This window comes from Mercenaria mercenaria, chromosome 8 (genome assembly GCF_021730395.1).
Source record: "Mercenaria mercenaria strain notata chromosome 8, MADL_Memer_1, whole genome shotgun sequence".
In the NCBI taxonomy this organism is placed as follows: domain Eukaryota; kingdom Metazoa; phylum Mollusca; class Bivalvia; order Venerida; family Veneridae; genus Mercenaria; species Mercenaria mercenaria.
The window spans coordinates 70,764,821-70,781,372 of NC_069368.1; positions in this window are offsets into that span (position 1 = coordinate 70,764,821).

Below are 16,552 nucleotides of genomic sequence, written 5' to 3' on the forward strand. Positions count from 1 at the left end.
AAACTTGGTGAAGTTCCTTTTTCCCTGTCCGGGCTGTAACTCAGCCATGGATTGAGGGTTTCTTAAATAACTTGGCACAATTGTTTGCCTCAATGAGACAGTCTGTAAGGCTAAGTAATTGAAAGGTCAATGTCACACTTAGGGGTCAAAAGTTGATGCAGCTTCTCTTGTCTTGACTGTAACTTAGCCGCAGAAATGTTTGCCATAATCAGTTCTGTCGCCGCCAAATAGTATTAAAAATGTTAGTCCTTTCGACAGCTGGCGGGCTCGACATGTTGCCCGTGGGCATCTAGTCTGTTGAAAATGATCTTGTACAATGCAGATTACCATCGTTTATATAACTGAACAATTGTTGAAAAAGACGTTAAACCCCAACACACACACACAATACAGATTTTGAAAAAGAAAAACCTAAATACGGTCAGATGCATTAATTTATTTATTATCAGATAACGTGTTTTTTGCAGGCCAAAAACAGCAGGAGAACGGTAGTTAAAACTTATCGCTTCCATTTGTATGTTTTTTGTAAAAGGCCACATGAGGTCTAATAATGATAATTTACGAGCTTCAAAAAATAGGTTGAAAATCCTGTGAAGGAAAAATGACAATGCATTATTTCAGTTTTTGAAGTGAAGAGTAAATTAAATAAACAGGACGTTTGGGTAATTTCATATCTGACTTAATTTATCCCCGTCAGTTTTATTCCGGAAGCTAATTATTGACAAGGGATGTAATTCAACCGCATAATTAATTTTCAGAAAGTCTGTTTGGCGCCAGCAATTGTTTTTATTGATAAACCGAGACCAAACCAGTTCAGTGTTCCAAATTAAAATAGATTTGATTTACATGTACTAAAACTATAAGAGAAAACGGTTAACATTTGAGTGTTTGTACTTATGAGACATTTTTGCCTAGTGCACATTTATCTCCGGCGTTCTTTCCTTCAATGCCAAGCATCAAAGCATCAAACAGGAAGGCAATCTGTAACCAATCTTTAAGTAGTCCAGCAGTATCGGAATGATACCAGTGGGATTCAAACCATCTACCTTCAGTTGTTGAGGCGGATATCTTAAGCAAAATGTTACGGTGTATGGGGTTTAGCATATAATAAGCATCGAAAGCCATAATGTAAATGAATAAACATCTTTGATCATTGAGCAAAACATACTATCTTCAGACGTCGCCATTTTAATGTCATTTGTAAAAACTGTAGAACAACTGATATACTGATCCTGTTTTGTAACTCGGGATTTGATAATTTCCATTGTTATAAAACATTGTTTATTTCCATTTTCCTTACGGTTAATTTAGTCTGAATTCGTGTCGTGCATATCAAAAATCTTTGACATCGTATCATGAAACCACGTAGCGGCCTTTGACATAATCTAAAATGTGCTTAAAGAACCTTTTAGATTGTGTCGCTATTAGACCTTGGGTCCTGAAACATTTCAGGAATGTGCTGTTCAGCTTCTGTGATTTTGTTTGAGCCTGCTTGTACACACATTTTCTCTAGAAAAATCATTTTCTCCTTATTCCACAAGCTTTCATCATTTATCACGGAATAATACTTTTTTACATTTTGAGACTGCTACATTTATATTCTAATCATTTTTTCCACAGTAAATAACATAAGGCACTTAAGCTTTAGTTTTAGATATCATGCTGGGCCATCAATTCAGTACATTTTTGAATCTTGATGAATTGTAAACAATGTTTTAAGTTTTCTCTCGCAAATCAACTCTACAGAGCAATATGTTTGAACTTTCCGGTTATTGGGAAGGAAAAGTTTAAATTGTTTCCCACATATTTTCCAGTAAGCGGGAAATGTCTAATAAGTCAGTGTACCTTGTGCATGCACATTTGACTAGTGTTGCCTGGGCTTGATAAGTATCATTATCAGTGGTACCGCTGATCTAACTTATTGCATGCTTCTATGGCCGTAAATCAGAAACTTATATACGAGTAGAATTTTCTACTAAAGTCATAGCATCGGTCTTAGAAAATAAGACATCATACTGTGAAATCATTGATATTCGTGGGGGATTAATTTTCGTGGATTTCGTGGTTGAGTCAGTCCACGAAATTTAATCCCAACGAACAAGTAAAACTCACATTCATTTTATGTTCAAAAGTTGAAATCCACGAATTCATATTCCCACGAAATTGCCATTCTGACCAAAACCACGAAATTTCATGCCCACGAAATTAAATGATTTTACAGTATTCGTCGGAAGTAACTTGTTTATCTTTAAGACCAGAAATGCCTTCGTTTGATCTGCTTATGTCTTATATGTAAACAAACATAGAGCAGGTGTAAAACAGTTATGTATTACTTTATTGATTATTTCGTCAAAAATGTTTCGAAAGTAGAACATGTTCAATGGTTACTAATTCATTCACTTATTGTGGTCTTTTTTGAAGCTTGTAAAACTTATATATTACATATGTTCGTTGCTAATTGAAATCCATCTACGATACGTTTATAATTTTTTACGTCACACATGTTTTGTGTGAATGTAGTCGTTTTAAAGAAAACAAACTCTATGCTTAGCTTTCGACATATTACGTATTCTTCGGAAATTCTAATCTTTTAAAATGACAAATGACGTATTGTCCGTTTAACAATAGCCCCCAGGTAACTGCTTACAGCCAGCGATAAATTATTACTGTATGCATTCAAATTTATGTTGTCTATCGTTTAAGAAATTTAATCCTGAGGATATGATACTTAAAGTGTCCATTGCCACTTAAGCAATTAGAGAAGAAGTAATAAATAAAATAACACTTCAGTATAATAACTAATAACAAAAAAGTAATTAACAATTTTATGCTACTTCTTTGTGATAAGGTGAGTATAAACCGTTCTGTGACTTCCTGTAAATTCATGAATTGCGCTAGCGATCAATGGACAATTTGCAAGAAGACACAATCTGCTTTTTACTCGTCTTAAGGATGTAGGAACGAATTTTTTCTAACGTAAAGAATTTTATCATACTCTGTGAGCTTGAAGAACAGTAGTTTCCAAGACAAACAAGAGAAGAAAAAACATAGGTCACCGAACTCGTTTTCATTTTATAGGGCATTTTCTTCACCAACTGCTTAAGCATTTCTGAAATTTTGTAGAATTAGAAAAATGGTGATACTTTATGAAACATATAATATCCCATTTAATGTTATAGGGATTTCAGGTGTTACAGGTTAATATGAATACAAGGTGATGCCAGTATTATATAAGCATAAATGTCACTAACAATTCTCTTTCATTTTCACATATTGACATAATTACCCCACCCACTTTATTGTTAATGGAAAAAACGTATTTAGATGTACAAAATATTTCTGACGTTTAGATTTTCAAAATATTTTGCAGCTTTAATGACCCAGAAAAATGCTTCAAAATGGAAAGAAAAAAAGTTGGGGTCACCGTGCATCTAAGAGATTTATTAAGAAAAAACTGTTAAAAATTGGTGAATTTTGATATTTTTTGTTCTTTTTGTTTTAATATATGTTTTCTAGATAATATAATGTGCTATCTTGAAAACTTTTATTTCAATTATAGCTCATTATTATATGTATCAGTCAGTAAAATTTCAAAACCATACCTAATCTATTTAATAGATTTTGACATTACCTACCCCTACCCCATTGTAAATCTTACGTCAATTTTAGGCAAATACCAGCCAAAAATAAGGGAGTGAAATTTTTTTTCCACAAAAAGTAGAATTTATTTGCTTAAATGGTACATTATTAGCCATATTTTAATTATCTATCATTAATTTTTGGCAAAACTTTTGTTAGAAAGCACAAATCGGGGAAACATTTTTCAAAATGGCGGATATCCTGAAAAAAAACGCTCGTACATCCTTAACGCAAAAATAGCCTTTAATACATATATTTCCGTAGTTTACTCAGTGAATGACTTGTGGCTTTAACACCATGGTACTGCGGTTATAGTGACATTGAGTGATATACAAAATGTTTTAGACCCTAAATCATATCCGTAAATTTGAAAACACTGTCACATGAGGTTTTGATGACGTTCAGCTAGTGAAACAAAAGTTTTGATAACGTTCGGCTAATAAAACGATATTACTAGTTGATGTTCATTAAGTACGTTTGTTTCACGTTGTCTTTAGAAATCCTCATTTCTATTACTGCCTACTACTTATATAACCGACCATTACTCATATAAAGTAACGTTTGCCACCATTTATGAAGCTACCCGTGTTAGTAGGTTTTAGCTAAATTTACACTCAAATATTTGGTAACTTTGACCTTAATTTCTAAAACTATATTTCCAATCGATGACACCTGAATATCTGGACGAGCCCTCATTTTGAAAGGCTATATTTCCCATGCATTAAACATGTTAGTATCTAGACGTTAGCCCTGATTTTGTTAGACTATATTTACCCATCTAGTATATTTGTATCTGGTAACTTTGATATCAGCTTTATAGCTATAGTTTCCATCGAGTATCAGATGCACCCAACTCATTTTTCAATACGATTGGTCTTGGCCGGACTACTGTCATTTTTTCTTCAGATTGCATTCCTTTAACTCAAGTAGAGGCTTCAAATCCTTTCTAGCAGGTTACTGAGTTCTGCTTTTCATAACAAATCGTTTCAGGAGTCGAATTATTCAATGCTACTCTGTTAATAGAAACACTTCTCTGTAATGTTACAACCGGTCTGTTGTGAGGATAAATTGGTTCTAAAACGATGCCTTGCATAAATTCTACCTTATGTAACCACATTTATCAAATTCATTATCAAATGTGTAGTATTTACATGCACAGAGATAGAACACTAAAGTCTGCCGAAACCGTTTAAGTATTTCCTTTTTTAAAATGTCGCAAAATAATTGTGGTTTCATATTCATAATATACGAGTTTGTTATTCATCTTTTTTATCAACATGTTTTTATCAAAAAGAAGATAACGTTAAACATCTTGTGACACAATGATTACATTGCAAATTTTCATTTCAAGGTTATGTTAATTAACTGTTTTGTTTTACCTAAGACATTTGAATTTTTTCAATTTTACCATTTTGTCTGTCAATAAATTATTGACAAGGGACATCATTCAACCGTACAATTATAAACTAGTAGCTATTTTCGGCACTAGCGTTTGTGTTTTTTTACGAATCAAAAACCAGGTCAGTGTAAAAATTAAATAATTTTGACTTACTTAAAGTAATTGTTGAAAATAGAGATAACTAGAGGAGCTAGAGGGCGTGGACGGTAGCTTGCACTTCCACTACCGTCCATGAACAGGCCCTGCAACATTTTCGTTTATGTCGTGTTGGGCGACCTGTGGTTTTCCACTTGTTTATTTTATAGCTGAAAACACAGACATTTGGATGTAACAAACTTAACCAGCTTCATTTTCCCGATTTAGTGTTTTCCAATAATCTTTCTATTACTTGTAGGATCTTTTAAGGAAACTAAGCATTGTTTAAACTATTAAAGATATTTAAAATGTATAAAATAGATATAAATGTCTTTACTTGTAATAAGGAGACAAGTTGGAATTGAAAGACAGATCTGGCCCCGTGTTCACAAAACATTTTTCGGTCTCAGCTGAGTTTGAGTTTGAAATTTTAATATCAGTTTTACTAAATCTACATGGTTAAATTCCAAATGAGACTGGCAATCAGTAGTAAATAGTCACTTGAAAATAGTTATTAAATTTCAAATTCAGTTTTAAACGTGCTATTTAGATATAAATGAACAATAAAGTTTCATTATCAAACTCAGCTGAGACTGAAAATGTTTTGTGAACACGGGGCCTGAGCAGGAACATAAATGTTCTTGATCTAAAGACACTTCTTCAGAATACATACGTTTCTCTTGTCGTCAATTGTCAAGAAATAATAACATTCTGTAGACAGTTTGAGACTGCCTGGTTAATATTCTAAACACGTCTTAATAGCAAAATACAAAACTGACTTTATCTTATAAAATATGACACAATTCTCGCAAAGCAGAGGCCTATCATGCGATCGGGCCTATGGATGAGAATAGTTCGATACGAGAGTCCATAACTGGCAATTTCGATAGCGGCTTATTGCTGTTTTTTTGTTGGGTTTGTCACATCGACACAAATATATTTTTTGTGGTGGTGGAGTAAGACCCCGGGTGCCCCTGCGGGCATTATGGACAAATATTAAGGAATGAAATCTTCAGATCTGTCTATAATGAATACATTCAACTGATTGTCCCGTGTGCATACTGTACTACATGTATTAAAATAGAGTTCAATTATTTAACATTTTTTTAAACAAATCAGTCCCTCAAAACGGGGATTGCATCTGGTTTAACAATGGTTCTTTGCAATTAATTTAATACCATGATAGTTACCGACAATGTAGTTTACTATTAACTAATATGGTATTCTTGAAGACTTAAAATATGGAAATGAAAGGATCGTGACATTCGATACAGAGAAACATAAGAAATTCTACTCCAGAGGGAAAAGAACTCCTTTTAGTTACTTTGTCGCCATCTGAGCTTTTCGTCAATCAGAAATCGTTATGAAAATAGCTTTAATGTGACCAGTGTGTGGTAAAATACAAAATAAGGGACACTTTCAAAAACTTTTAAGAAACTCTAAGTCTTGCAGTTCTTTTGCCAAGTTTTATAAAAATGAAATTGAAAAATCTCACGAAGGAACGATGACAATGCATAATTTCAGTTTTTAAGGTGAAGAGAAAAGTAAACCAAATGTTTTGTTATATTGACAGTTAGGCGTTTGGGTTATTTCATTTTTGACTAAATGTCTCTGTCAATGCTATTCAGGAAGTTAATTATTGACATGGGATGAAATTCGACCGTGTAATTAATTACCAAAAGCTGCGATCGGCGCCAGGAATTTTTGTATTGATAAGTTGAGACCAAACCTAGTTTGAGTATATTTGATTTATATCTGCTAAACATATAAAATAAAAAAGTAGACTTAAATTATTTTAATGTCACTCCTATTGAAGGAGTCATCCGTTTTGACTTCAGAGTGCACAATTATTTCTGGAATCGCTCTCTGTATTGTCAGACACCAGACAGGACAATCACAGTGGAATGTAAACCTTCGACCTCACGTTGTCGAAGCTGATACCTTAACTATTAGGTCACGGCGAACTTGACTTAACTTACAATATACTTAAAGAGTCTATATATGAAAGAACAAACAACACATTTTATCAAGGAATAACAGTAAATATCTTTAGACGACCCCACTTTTATGCCGTTTATAATTTTTTTTCATCAATAAAATTGCTGAAATATTGATCCTTTTTGTAACTCAGGTTTTAGTTATTTTCACTGTCATCAAACATTTTTAGATTTCCATTTTAATACTGGAAGGATAATGTCAAAAAGTCAAAAGATCGTCTAATGAAACTAAGAATGGCAAACCATTTTGCAAGTATAACTTACGTTATTAAAATGTACTTACTGACTAGCCCTAGTCCACTGGCACCAGAACAGAAAGAAAATGCTTCTGTACATGTTATACCTTACCCCTAGGTATTCTATAAGAACCATGGTCATGAAGGGGAAAATATACTAACCCGTTTCAATGCAACACTGCCCACGCTCCCTAGCACCGGCTTAAGCAGTATTCAATCTTCAAATCTAAATGAGTTGAAATCAATGATCCCGAAGGACCAGAAAATATAACAACACTAAAACACGCAGTTCGGTAAATGTGTACTATGGATATCAAACAAGTAGTAATTTATCTTCCACTGCGTACCGGTCACATTTCTTCAATACATTTTATCTTAGAAAAACAACGCGTAGTTTATAGTTATTTCAACGTTACACAAAAAACTTGCTTGAACTGCCCTGGTGAAGTTCCGTTCTAGATTAAAAAGCCATTCTGATTGACTGTTGTGAAAATGTATGTCAATCGTCATTTTACTACACGTGTTCGCTAAAATGTGAAAATGCAGCATAAATGTGCAAAATGAATAAAATAAACAGAACAGATGCAGACCAATGTACGATTTCAAATTAAAGATCGTATACAAGATGAATTTCATTCATCATTTCGAGTTTAAGTGTAAAATTGTGATTTTTTAAAATTTTGTTTTTGTTTGTTTACATTTCGCCAAACATGTGCACACTGTCGTGACCTCTAGACCGGATGTTCATTAGGGAAGGTCACGCAAGTTTTTTTCTGTAACGTTGACGAAAGCAAAAAATATGTTGATAATCTCAGCAATATGGAATATTGAGACAATGTGACTGGTGCACGATGGAAGATTAATTATCGCTTGTTCAATATACTAGATACTCTTCACCGAACTGCGCGTTTAAATTGAGAAATGTACGATTGAAACGGGTTAGTATATTTTCCCCTTCATGACCATGGTTCTTATAGAATACCTAGGGGTAAGGTATGACATGCACAAGCATTTTCTTTCTGTTCTGGTGCCAGTGCCCTAGTCGTAACATTAAGAGGCACAGTAATTTTGAAATAAACTTTCCATAACCTGTACTTTTTAAAAGTGGCTGTCCATTCGTTTGTGCTCCTCCCATATTGTTTTTGGAGTTGGTGGGATGGCACTTAGATTTGCTTTTGTCCGTACATGTATCAGTCCGAATTCAACCATGCATATCTCAAAAGTATTTGGCATCGTGTCATAAACACCAAAGGATAGTTAGTCAGCCGATGAAGTTGTGCATCTGGGGTTTTGTTAGGGATTTCAGTAAGCCAAACTAAAAATGTAGTTTTTACTTAGTCAAAAATTGGCAAAAAGGACCTGAAAAGCTATGTCGCCTATATCTCGAAAAGATCTTGACATATGTTCAGGAAACATTAAAATTCAGCATGTGAAGTTTTGCTCCTGTGATTTTGTTTGTACTCTCCTCTTATTACAAATGAATATTCTCTAGAATGCATGATTTCTCCTCTTTGCGCAAGCTTTCGAGTTTGCCACCTAAATAGCGAATTGTCAACAATTATCAAATTTTATCTAGAAAATCAACGCTGCAGATATATCTGTATAACAAATACCTTGAATTAACTTATTTGGCATTCCTCGCCTACTGGAAATATGTGGGAAACAATAATTAATAGCTTTTCCTGAAAGCCTTAAACCGTAAAATGTATATGATAATTGAACATCATATAATGAAATTGAAAACATATAATTGGGTACGTCTTTTGCGGGTTTGAAAAGAATCATTCTCAGTAGTGCTGCTGGTGTACTCATTGCAAGCTTCCATGATCGTAAATCAGAAACTCTTATATATGAGTAGAAGTTTTTATTAAAATCCTATTTTATTTTTAAGACCAGATACCGTTTCAAACTGTTCGTCAAAATTAACTTGTAAATCATGTCTTCGTTTGTCTGTAAGCAAATATGTTTTATGTCATTTCATTTGCAATTGTAGTCTTTTAGAAGAAAACACGTTGTTTAGCTCTCTATATATTAAGCCTTCTTCGGAAATTCTAGCAACGTTTGAAGTAACAAACAGCTTTAACAACAGCTCTCAGTAACTGTTTGGGTGGTAAAACGTTTGAGTCTCTTTACCGCCAAAAACAAGTACCATAAACCTTCATCAACACCCGGTGATAGATTCGTATAATTTGACTTCAGATGTATTTTTTTTCAGTTCGTATCAGAAATTAAATCCCGGGGAAAATATAAGAAAACTGTCCATTGTCTCTTAAGAAATCAGAAAAGAAGCAATAGATAAAAGAACTAATCCGTATAAAAATTCGTAAGAACTTTGAAAGACGCTTTCAGCGACTTCATTCGTTCATTTTTTTTAGCTCACCTGAGCAATTTTCTGATCACTCGATGTCCGTCGTCTGTCTGTCTGTCTGTCGTCTGTCTGTCCGTTAACAGTTAGCTTGTGTATACGATAGAGGCTGTATTTTTCAACTGATCTTCATGAAATTTTGTCAGAGTAATTACCTTGATGAAATCTAGGCCGTGTTTGAAAATGGGTCATCTGGGGTCAAAAACTAGGTCACTAGGTCAAATCAAAGAAAAACCTTGTGTATGCGATAGAGGCTGTATTTTTTTAATTTATCTTCATGAATTTTGATCAGAATGATTACCTTGATGAAATCTAGGTCAAGTTTGAAAATGGGTCATCTGGAGTCAAAAACTAGGTCACTAGGTCAAATCAAAGAAAAACCTTGTGTATGCGATAGAGGCTGTTTTTTTTTTTCAATTGATCTTCCTGAAAGTAAAAAACAAAGAAAAATATCAAACAGGGAATGCCATGCACCAAAAACGCAGCCTCCCCAAAACGAAACCCCCAGCACGCAGACGCGTGCACCACACACACACACACACACACTCAAAGCCAACACATAAGGACAAAACAAACAACACACACGAACACAAAGCCAACACATAAGGACAAAACGAACAAACAAAGGAACACAGTGGGGCACCGCCTTGGAACGGTCAGTGGCAAAAACACCACTGGGGAGCTTAAACCGGTTTATGGTGCACCTAACCTCACTCTTACCCCCACCATGTTCCAAAGACATGGGACAGTGTAAATAAAGGTAATCCCCTCCAGGTGAATCTCTTACACACGTAATGGAAACAAAAAGGCATGGCATGTAAACACAAAAATGCTCGTGTATAAATATATAAAAACAAACCTTAAGAACCAAAAACGTATGTACTCAATGCCTTTTCAGAAGACAGAGCAACAAGAGAAACACCCTTAAGGGCCCGACGAAACAGGCCAGAAGACAAATATCAAAACAGTTCAGTCCTGGTAGGATTTAAAAACTGCTTATCATAGAGTCCTCCCCCTCTTCCGTCAGACGCAATCAAAGAGGGAAGCGTAGTGTCCAACTGCAAACGGATTGAACACTAAACATGCGGTATGTCTCAAAACAGTTGGGTCGTAACCTCTTTTAATAAAACGTTTGATAATCTTTCCAAATACATTTGGAAAATTACCATGACCCAAGATCTTACGAAGTTTGTAAACCACATCCCCATAAAAAACGGGTTTAGAAATACCTTCTCGCAGAAGTGTCTTTAAATTACTATTGAATTTTAAAACTAAATCAGAGTTACGATAATAAAATTTAGCAAAATATTTACGCACTTTGTAACAACGGTAGCCTTGCTGAAGAAGTTTACCTGTAATATATTGATTACGTTCATTGAAATGCTTGACATGACTACACGCTCTGGCAAATCGAATTAATTGAGAAATATATACCCCATAAGATTTAGCCCGAGGTACATCCCCATCTAAATGGGGGAAATTTACAATACTAAAATTAAAATCATCCCTCTTGTCATAAATTTTGGTATGTATAAAATTGTCATAAATAGAGAGATGTAAATCTAAAAATGAAGCATCAGTATCCGAATTGTTAGTTTTAATTAACTGAAGCTCCCTAGGATAAATAGTACCCATCAATTGACCAAAAAACGGATTATCCATATTAAGAATATCATCCAGATAGCGTGATGTATTATTAAATGCAGTTATAATATCTGCCTGCGTATCTGGAGAGAAGCTCAACATAAAGTCTCTTTCATAACAATAGTAAGTCAGAATGATTGCCTTGATGAAATCTAGGTAGAATTTGAATATGGGTTTGCTTTGCTTTAATGCCATTTTTCAACAGTATTTCAGTCATGTAACGGCAGGCAGTTAACCTAACCAGTGTTCCTGGATTCTGTACCAGTACAAACCTGGTCTCCGCAAGTAACTGCCAACTTCCTCACATGAATCAGAGGTGGAGGACTAATGATTTCAGACAATGGGTCACCTGTAGTGAAAAAGTAGGTCACTAGGTTAAATCAAAGAAAAAACCTCGTGTATGTGATAGAGGCTGTATTTTTCAACTGAACTTCATGAAATTTTGTCAGAATGATAACCTTGATAAAATCTAGGTCAAGTTCGAATATGGGTCATCTGGGTTTAAAAACTAGCTAATTAGGTCAAATCAAAGATAAACCTTGTATATGCGATAGAGGCTGTATTTTTCAATTGATCTTCATGAAATTTGGTCAGAATGATAGTCTGATGAAATCTAGGTCAAGTTTGAATATGGGTTATCTGGGGTCAAAAACTAGGTCACTAGGTCAAATCAAAGAAAATACTTGTTTTTGCTCCAATTTTAATGATAATTGGTCAGAATATTTTTTTTCCATGAAATCACTAAGTCAAACATGTTTACACTGTTATGGTGTGTTTCTCAGGTGAGCGACCTAGGGCCATCTTGGCCCTCTTGTTTATTGTTTTTTTGCGAATAACATCAGATTGCACTTGCAATTTGTTGAAAAGGGCAATACTTAATAGTCCTGTGCCATGTTCGCTTATACGAAAATAATGGCTTACAAAACACATGGTGAATGTTATTAAGTAATAACAAATAATGCAGTCATAGTAAGAAATAATTAATGCTTAAAAGCACACATAATAATGTCCCTCCAATGCTTCCGTAGGTTACTCACTTATTGTCATGTGTCTTTAACACCATGGTACGAATATTGTGGTTAGGGTTGATGTAAACATAAACAAACAACAATAAAACTTTCAGCAACTAAATCAATTACATAAAATTGACAATAATTTCACATGTGGTTTTGATGACGTTCAGCTGGTGAAACAAAAGTTTTAATGACGTGCGACTAGTAAAACAATATTGTTGGTGAATAAATACGAAATAATGTATAGTACATTTTATCAGGTTGGCTATAACTTTGTTACTTGTATATTTATCATCTTCATCTATATTTCTGTCTATTTCTTATATTTAGCAAATATGAAGTAACTGAAGGTAAATTGTCATTTAAGTATTTAGTAAGCTTGACCTGAAGTTCTAAAGCTCAGTATATTTCCAATCAATTACACATTAGAATATCTAGTCGACATCCCCATTATGTAAGACTATATTGTTTCGTCCATTACCAGTGCTAGTACCTAGACGAGGACCCTGATTTTGTATTTATATATTTCCTATCCATTACCAAAATTATCTAAAACATCTGTTAACTTAAATTGAACTCAATTTCAAAGCTATATTTCCCTACCAGTATCAGGAACACCTAAACTTTTATTTCCATACGATTGTTCTGGACCGGTCATGTCGTCTTCAAAGTTATGTATATTATGCTTCCCTTAAACGCAAGTAGGGGCTTTCAGCTACTGAGTGTCGTATGTGAAAAACCAACGGGCCTTAACAAACTGCTGTGTAATCAATAGTAATTCTTTTATTATAAAATTTTTATAGAAATAAAGGGTTGGTTCTAACATGATTGAGTAGGCATAATGCTTTGCATACTAAACATTCTGCTGTATGAAACCGCAAGTATTAAATCCATTATATAACAGTTCATGTGTCGGCTAAAGTATTTACATGCACGATCTGTTGCTACAATTTATGTGTTTTCTTTTCTTTTTGAAAGGTCGCATAAAATCTGTGGTTTCATATCAATAAGATATGAGTTTGTTATTTATCTTCACCAACATGTTTTTATCAAACAGAACATAATGTTTGACATCTTGTGACACGATGATTACATTGCATAATTTCTGTTTAAGGTTATGTAAATTTGTGTGTATATGTAAGACGTTTGAATTATTTCATTCTTCGAAATTACCATTTTGTTAGTAAATTAATTATTGACAAGGGACGTAATTCAACCGTATAATTATTAACTAATTACTTTGTTCGGCACTATCGTTTGTGTGTATTTCGAGTTAAAATTTAAATACATCCGATTTACTTTTAATCCTAAACTGCATGCAAATGGACAAATACCCTCCTACAAAAATCATTTATTCTAGAAGAAACATTTGCATCTTAAAGGCAAAGAAAATCTCCTATATAAGTGACTCCCCCCCCCCCCCCCCCCCAAATACTAGACTTTTTAATCCCCAATATACAAGATCCTGTCTGGTCCAGTCTGATAAGGGGTCCATAAAACCCCTGTAGACTTGACATGTAGCATAATCATTGTCAGAGAATCATAAATTTTATTGCCTACAGGTAAATTGGTTATTTCCTGTGTTTTGCATTTTATTAATTGAAATGCTGTTTTTTTAAGTCTTTTTTTCAGAGTGTACACAAAATTATTTTAATTGATAAGATGCTAATTTTGATTGCTCAGTCATGTTGAGTAATGTCCTGGCCAATTAAATTATAACTCTTATAGCAAAGCAGTTCTCACTATAAAATAATTATTCATAATTATTGTGTTGTCTAAATAATGTTAACTTTCTTTTATGTATAATAAAATCCAGCAATAAGGATATATCATTGTTCAAAATACACAATAATTTATTTCTTCTGAAAGCTATGTGCCTGAATGCATTTTTTATATTTTTGATAATAAAAAAAAAACAGCAATAATGAGATATAATTGTTAAAAAACTTACTTTATTAAAATATGATAAAAACACTGTTGTATCTTATCACTTTTTTTTTTATTTAGCCCATATTCAATCAAGCTTTCTAAACTCGTTATAAAGGTGAGAACTGATTTGCTATAAAGGAGAGAAATATCACCTGCAATTTATTTACTGCACAGTAGCTATACAGTAGCTTATTATGATAAACAGAAGCAAGTCTACCAATGGTCCCGACTTGTGTATTGGCCCTTATCGCCAATACGCAGACCTTATCATCTCCATAGGCCACATACCAGGCATACCAGAATCAGTGTCTTTAAGACGGCGGCATTGTCAAGTTCACTGTTTATGGTTTCTAATCAATTAAGTTACTGAGATACTGATCGTGTTTTAATTCGGTTGTTGGCATTTCAGCTGTTGGCATTGGCATTTCAGACGTTGGCATTTCAGTTGTTGGCATTTCTGTTGACATTTCAGTTGTTGGCATTTCAGTTGATGGCATTTCAGTTGTTGGCATTTTATTTGTTGGCATTTCAGTTGTTGGCATTTTCCACTGTTCTGCAGTACATGTATTATATTTTATGTACACTTATTTCAAAACTATACTTCAGACATAATTTAAATAATATCTCACAAACATGGTTTCTTTCCAGTTCTTTGTACGCAAAGTAGTCAGGATTTGTTGAATTTAATGAAAATAGTTAAAATAGACCCACTTAATACAGTTATATAGAATGAATAAAATGTTTTTAATCGCCATAAGGAGGCAAGCTGGAAACGTATCACAAGTCTGAGCAAGATATAAATGTACCTCCCACAAAGCGCAGATACTGTAGTGTTTTTTCCAACTAGAGACATTTCTAACGAGATTATTCCATCTAACTGAACAGCTTGATACACCAGCCTTCCTGATGATAATGTTGATCGACATGGATAGCAATGCAGTTACTATTTTCTTGAAAATGCATTATTATCCCCTTTTGTCATAAGTCAAGAAGTAATGCCATTCTGTAGACTTTTGGAGACGGTAGAGTTCAAAATTAAACAATTATTTGCAGCAAATAACACAAAAGACTTTATCCTATCATTCTCGCAAAGTAGAGGCCTGCTACCATAAGAATGGTTCGAAATGGCAAATCCGACAGCGGCGAACTGTAGAGAAGTATTACATTCCCTCTTTAAATCTATGTTGCTGAAAGAGAACATTCAACTGATTTTCTCGTCAAGTGAGCCTTTATAAATCCGATTTAAGGGATAGAACTTTCTTACTTATTCGATAAAAGGGAGAACAGAAAGTTCAAAAACGTAAATGATCAATAAGTACAAACTGAAAGAACAACGTTTAACATGACTAACACTACCAGTGTAACAAACGTCATAAACGCGTTTCTATGGTCCTTAATCGGGATCTCCAATATCGATGCTTCAATTCAAATTGTTCTTTTTCCAGATGCTGTTTCAGTGTTGTTCAGAAACAACTAGTTTATCTTAATAGAAATTGCTTTCGCTTGACCTGCATGTTTTCTCAGGCTGTATGCAAACATACTGCGTAAAGCGATTCTTCCGTTTAATCGTCTGTGCCCTGCGAACATACAGATTTCAGTTCAAATGCAATTGCCAATTTTCATAACTTGAAGCTAGTATATAGGCGGCGAATGTGCATTTTAGTTGTATTTTTTTAATCACGAAAACGCAATTATAGGTCATATAGCGACTTTCCATTTTTTTGATGCTGTAGGAAGGTGCTACTTCATTTATAAGTGCAGGCATGGGCGGGCACTTGGGTAGAACCACCGTCCTTCCGTAAGTCAGCTGGATGACTTATGCACATTAAAGAAATGTTATTCACTCAAAGATATTGAGTACATACATTTTTGGTTCTTAAGGTTTGCTTTTTATATATTTATACAGGAGCATTTTTGTGTTCTGCATGCCATGCCTTTTTGTTTCCATTACGTGTGTTAGAGATTCACCTGGCGGGGATTACTTTTATTTACTCTGTCCCGTGTCTTTGGAACATGGTGAAGGTAAGAGTGAGGTTGGGTGCGCACCATAAACCGGTTTAAGCTCCCCAGTGGTGTTTTTGCCACTGACCGCGCCAAGGCGGTGCCCCACTGTGTTCATTTATTTGTTCGTTTTGTCCCCGTTTGTTTGCTTTGTATGCGAGTGTGTGTTTGTAGTGTGATCGTCTGCGTGCTGT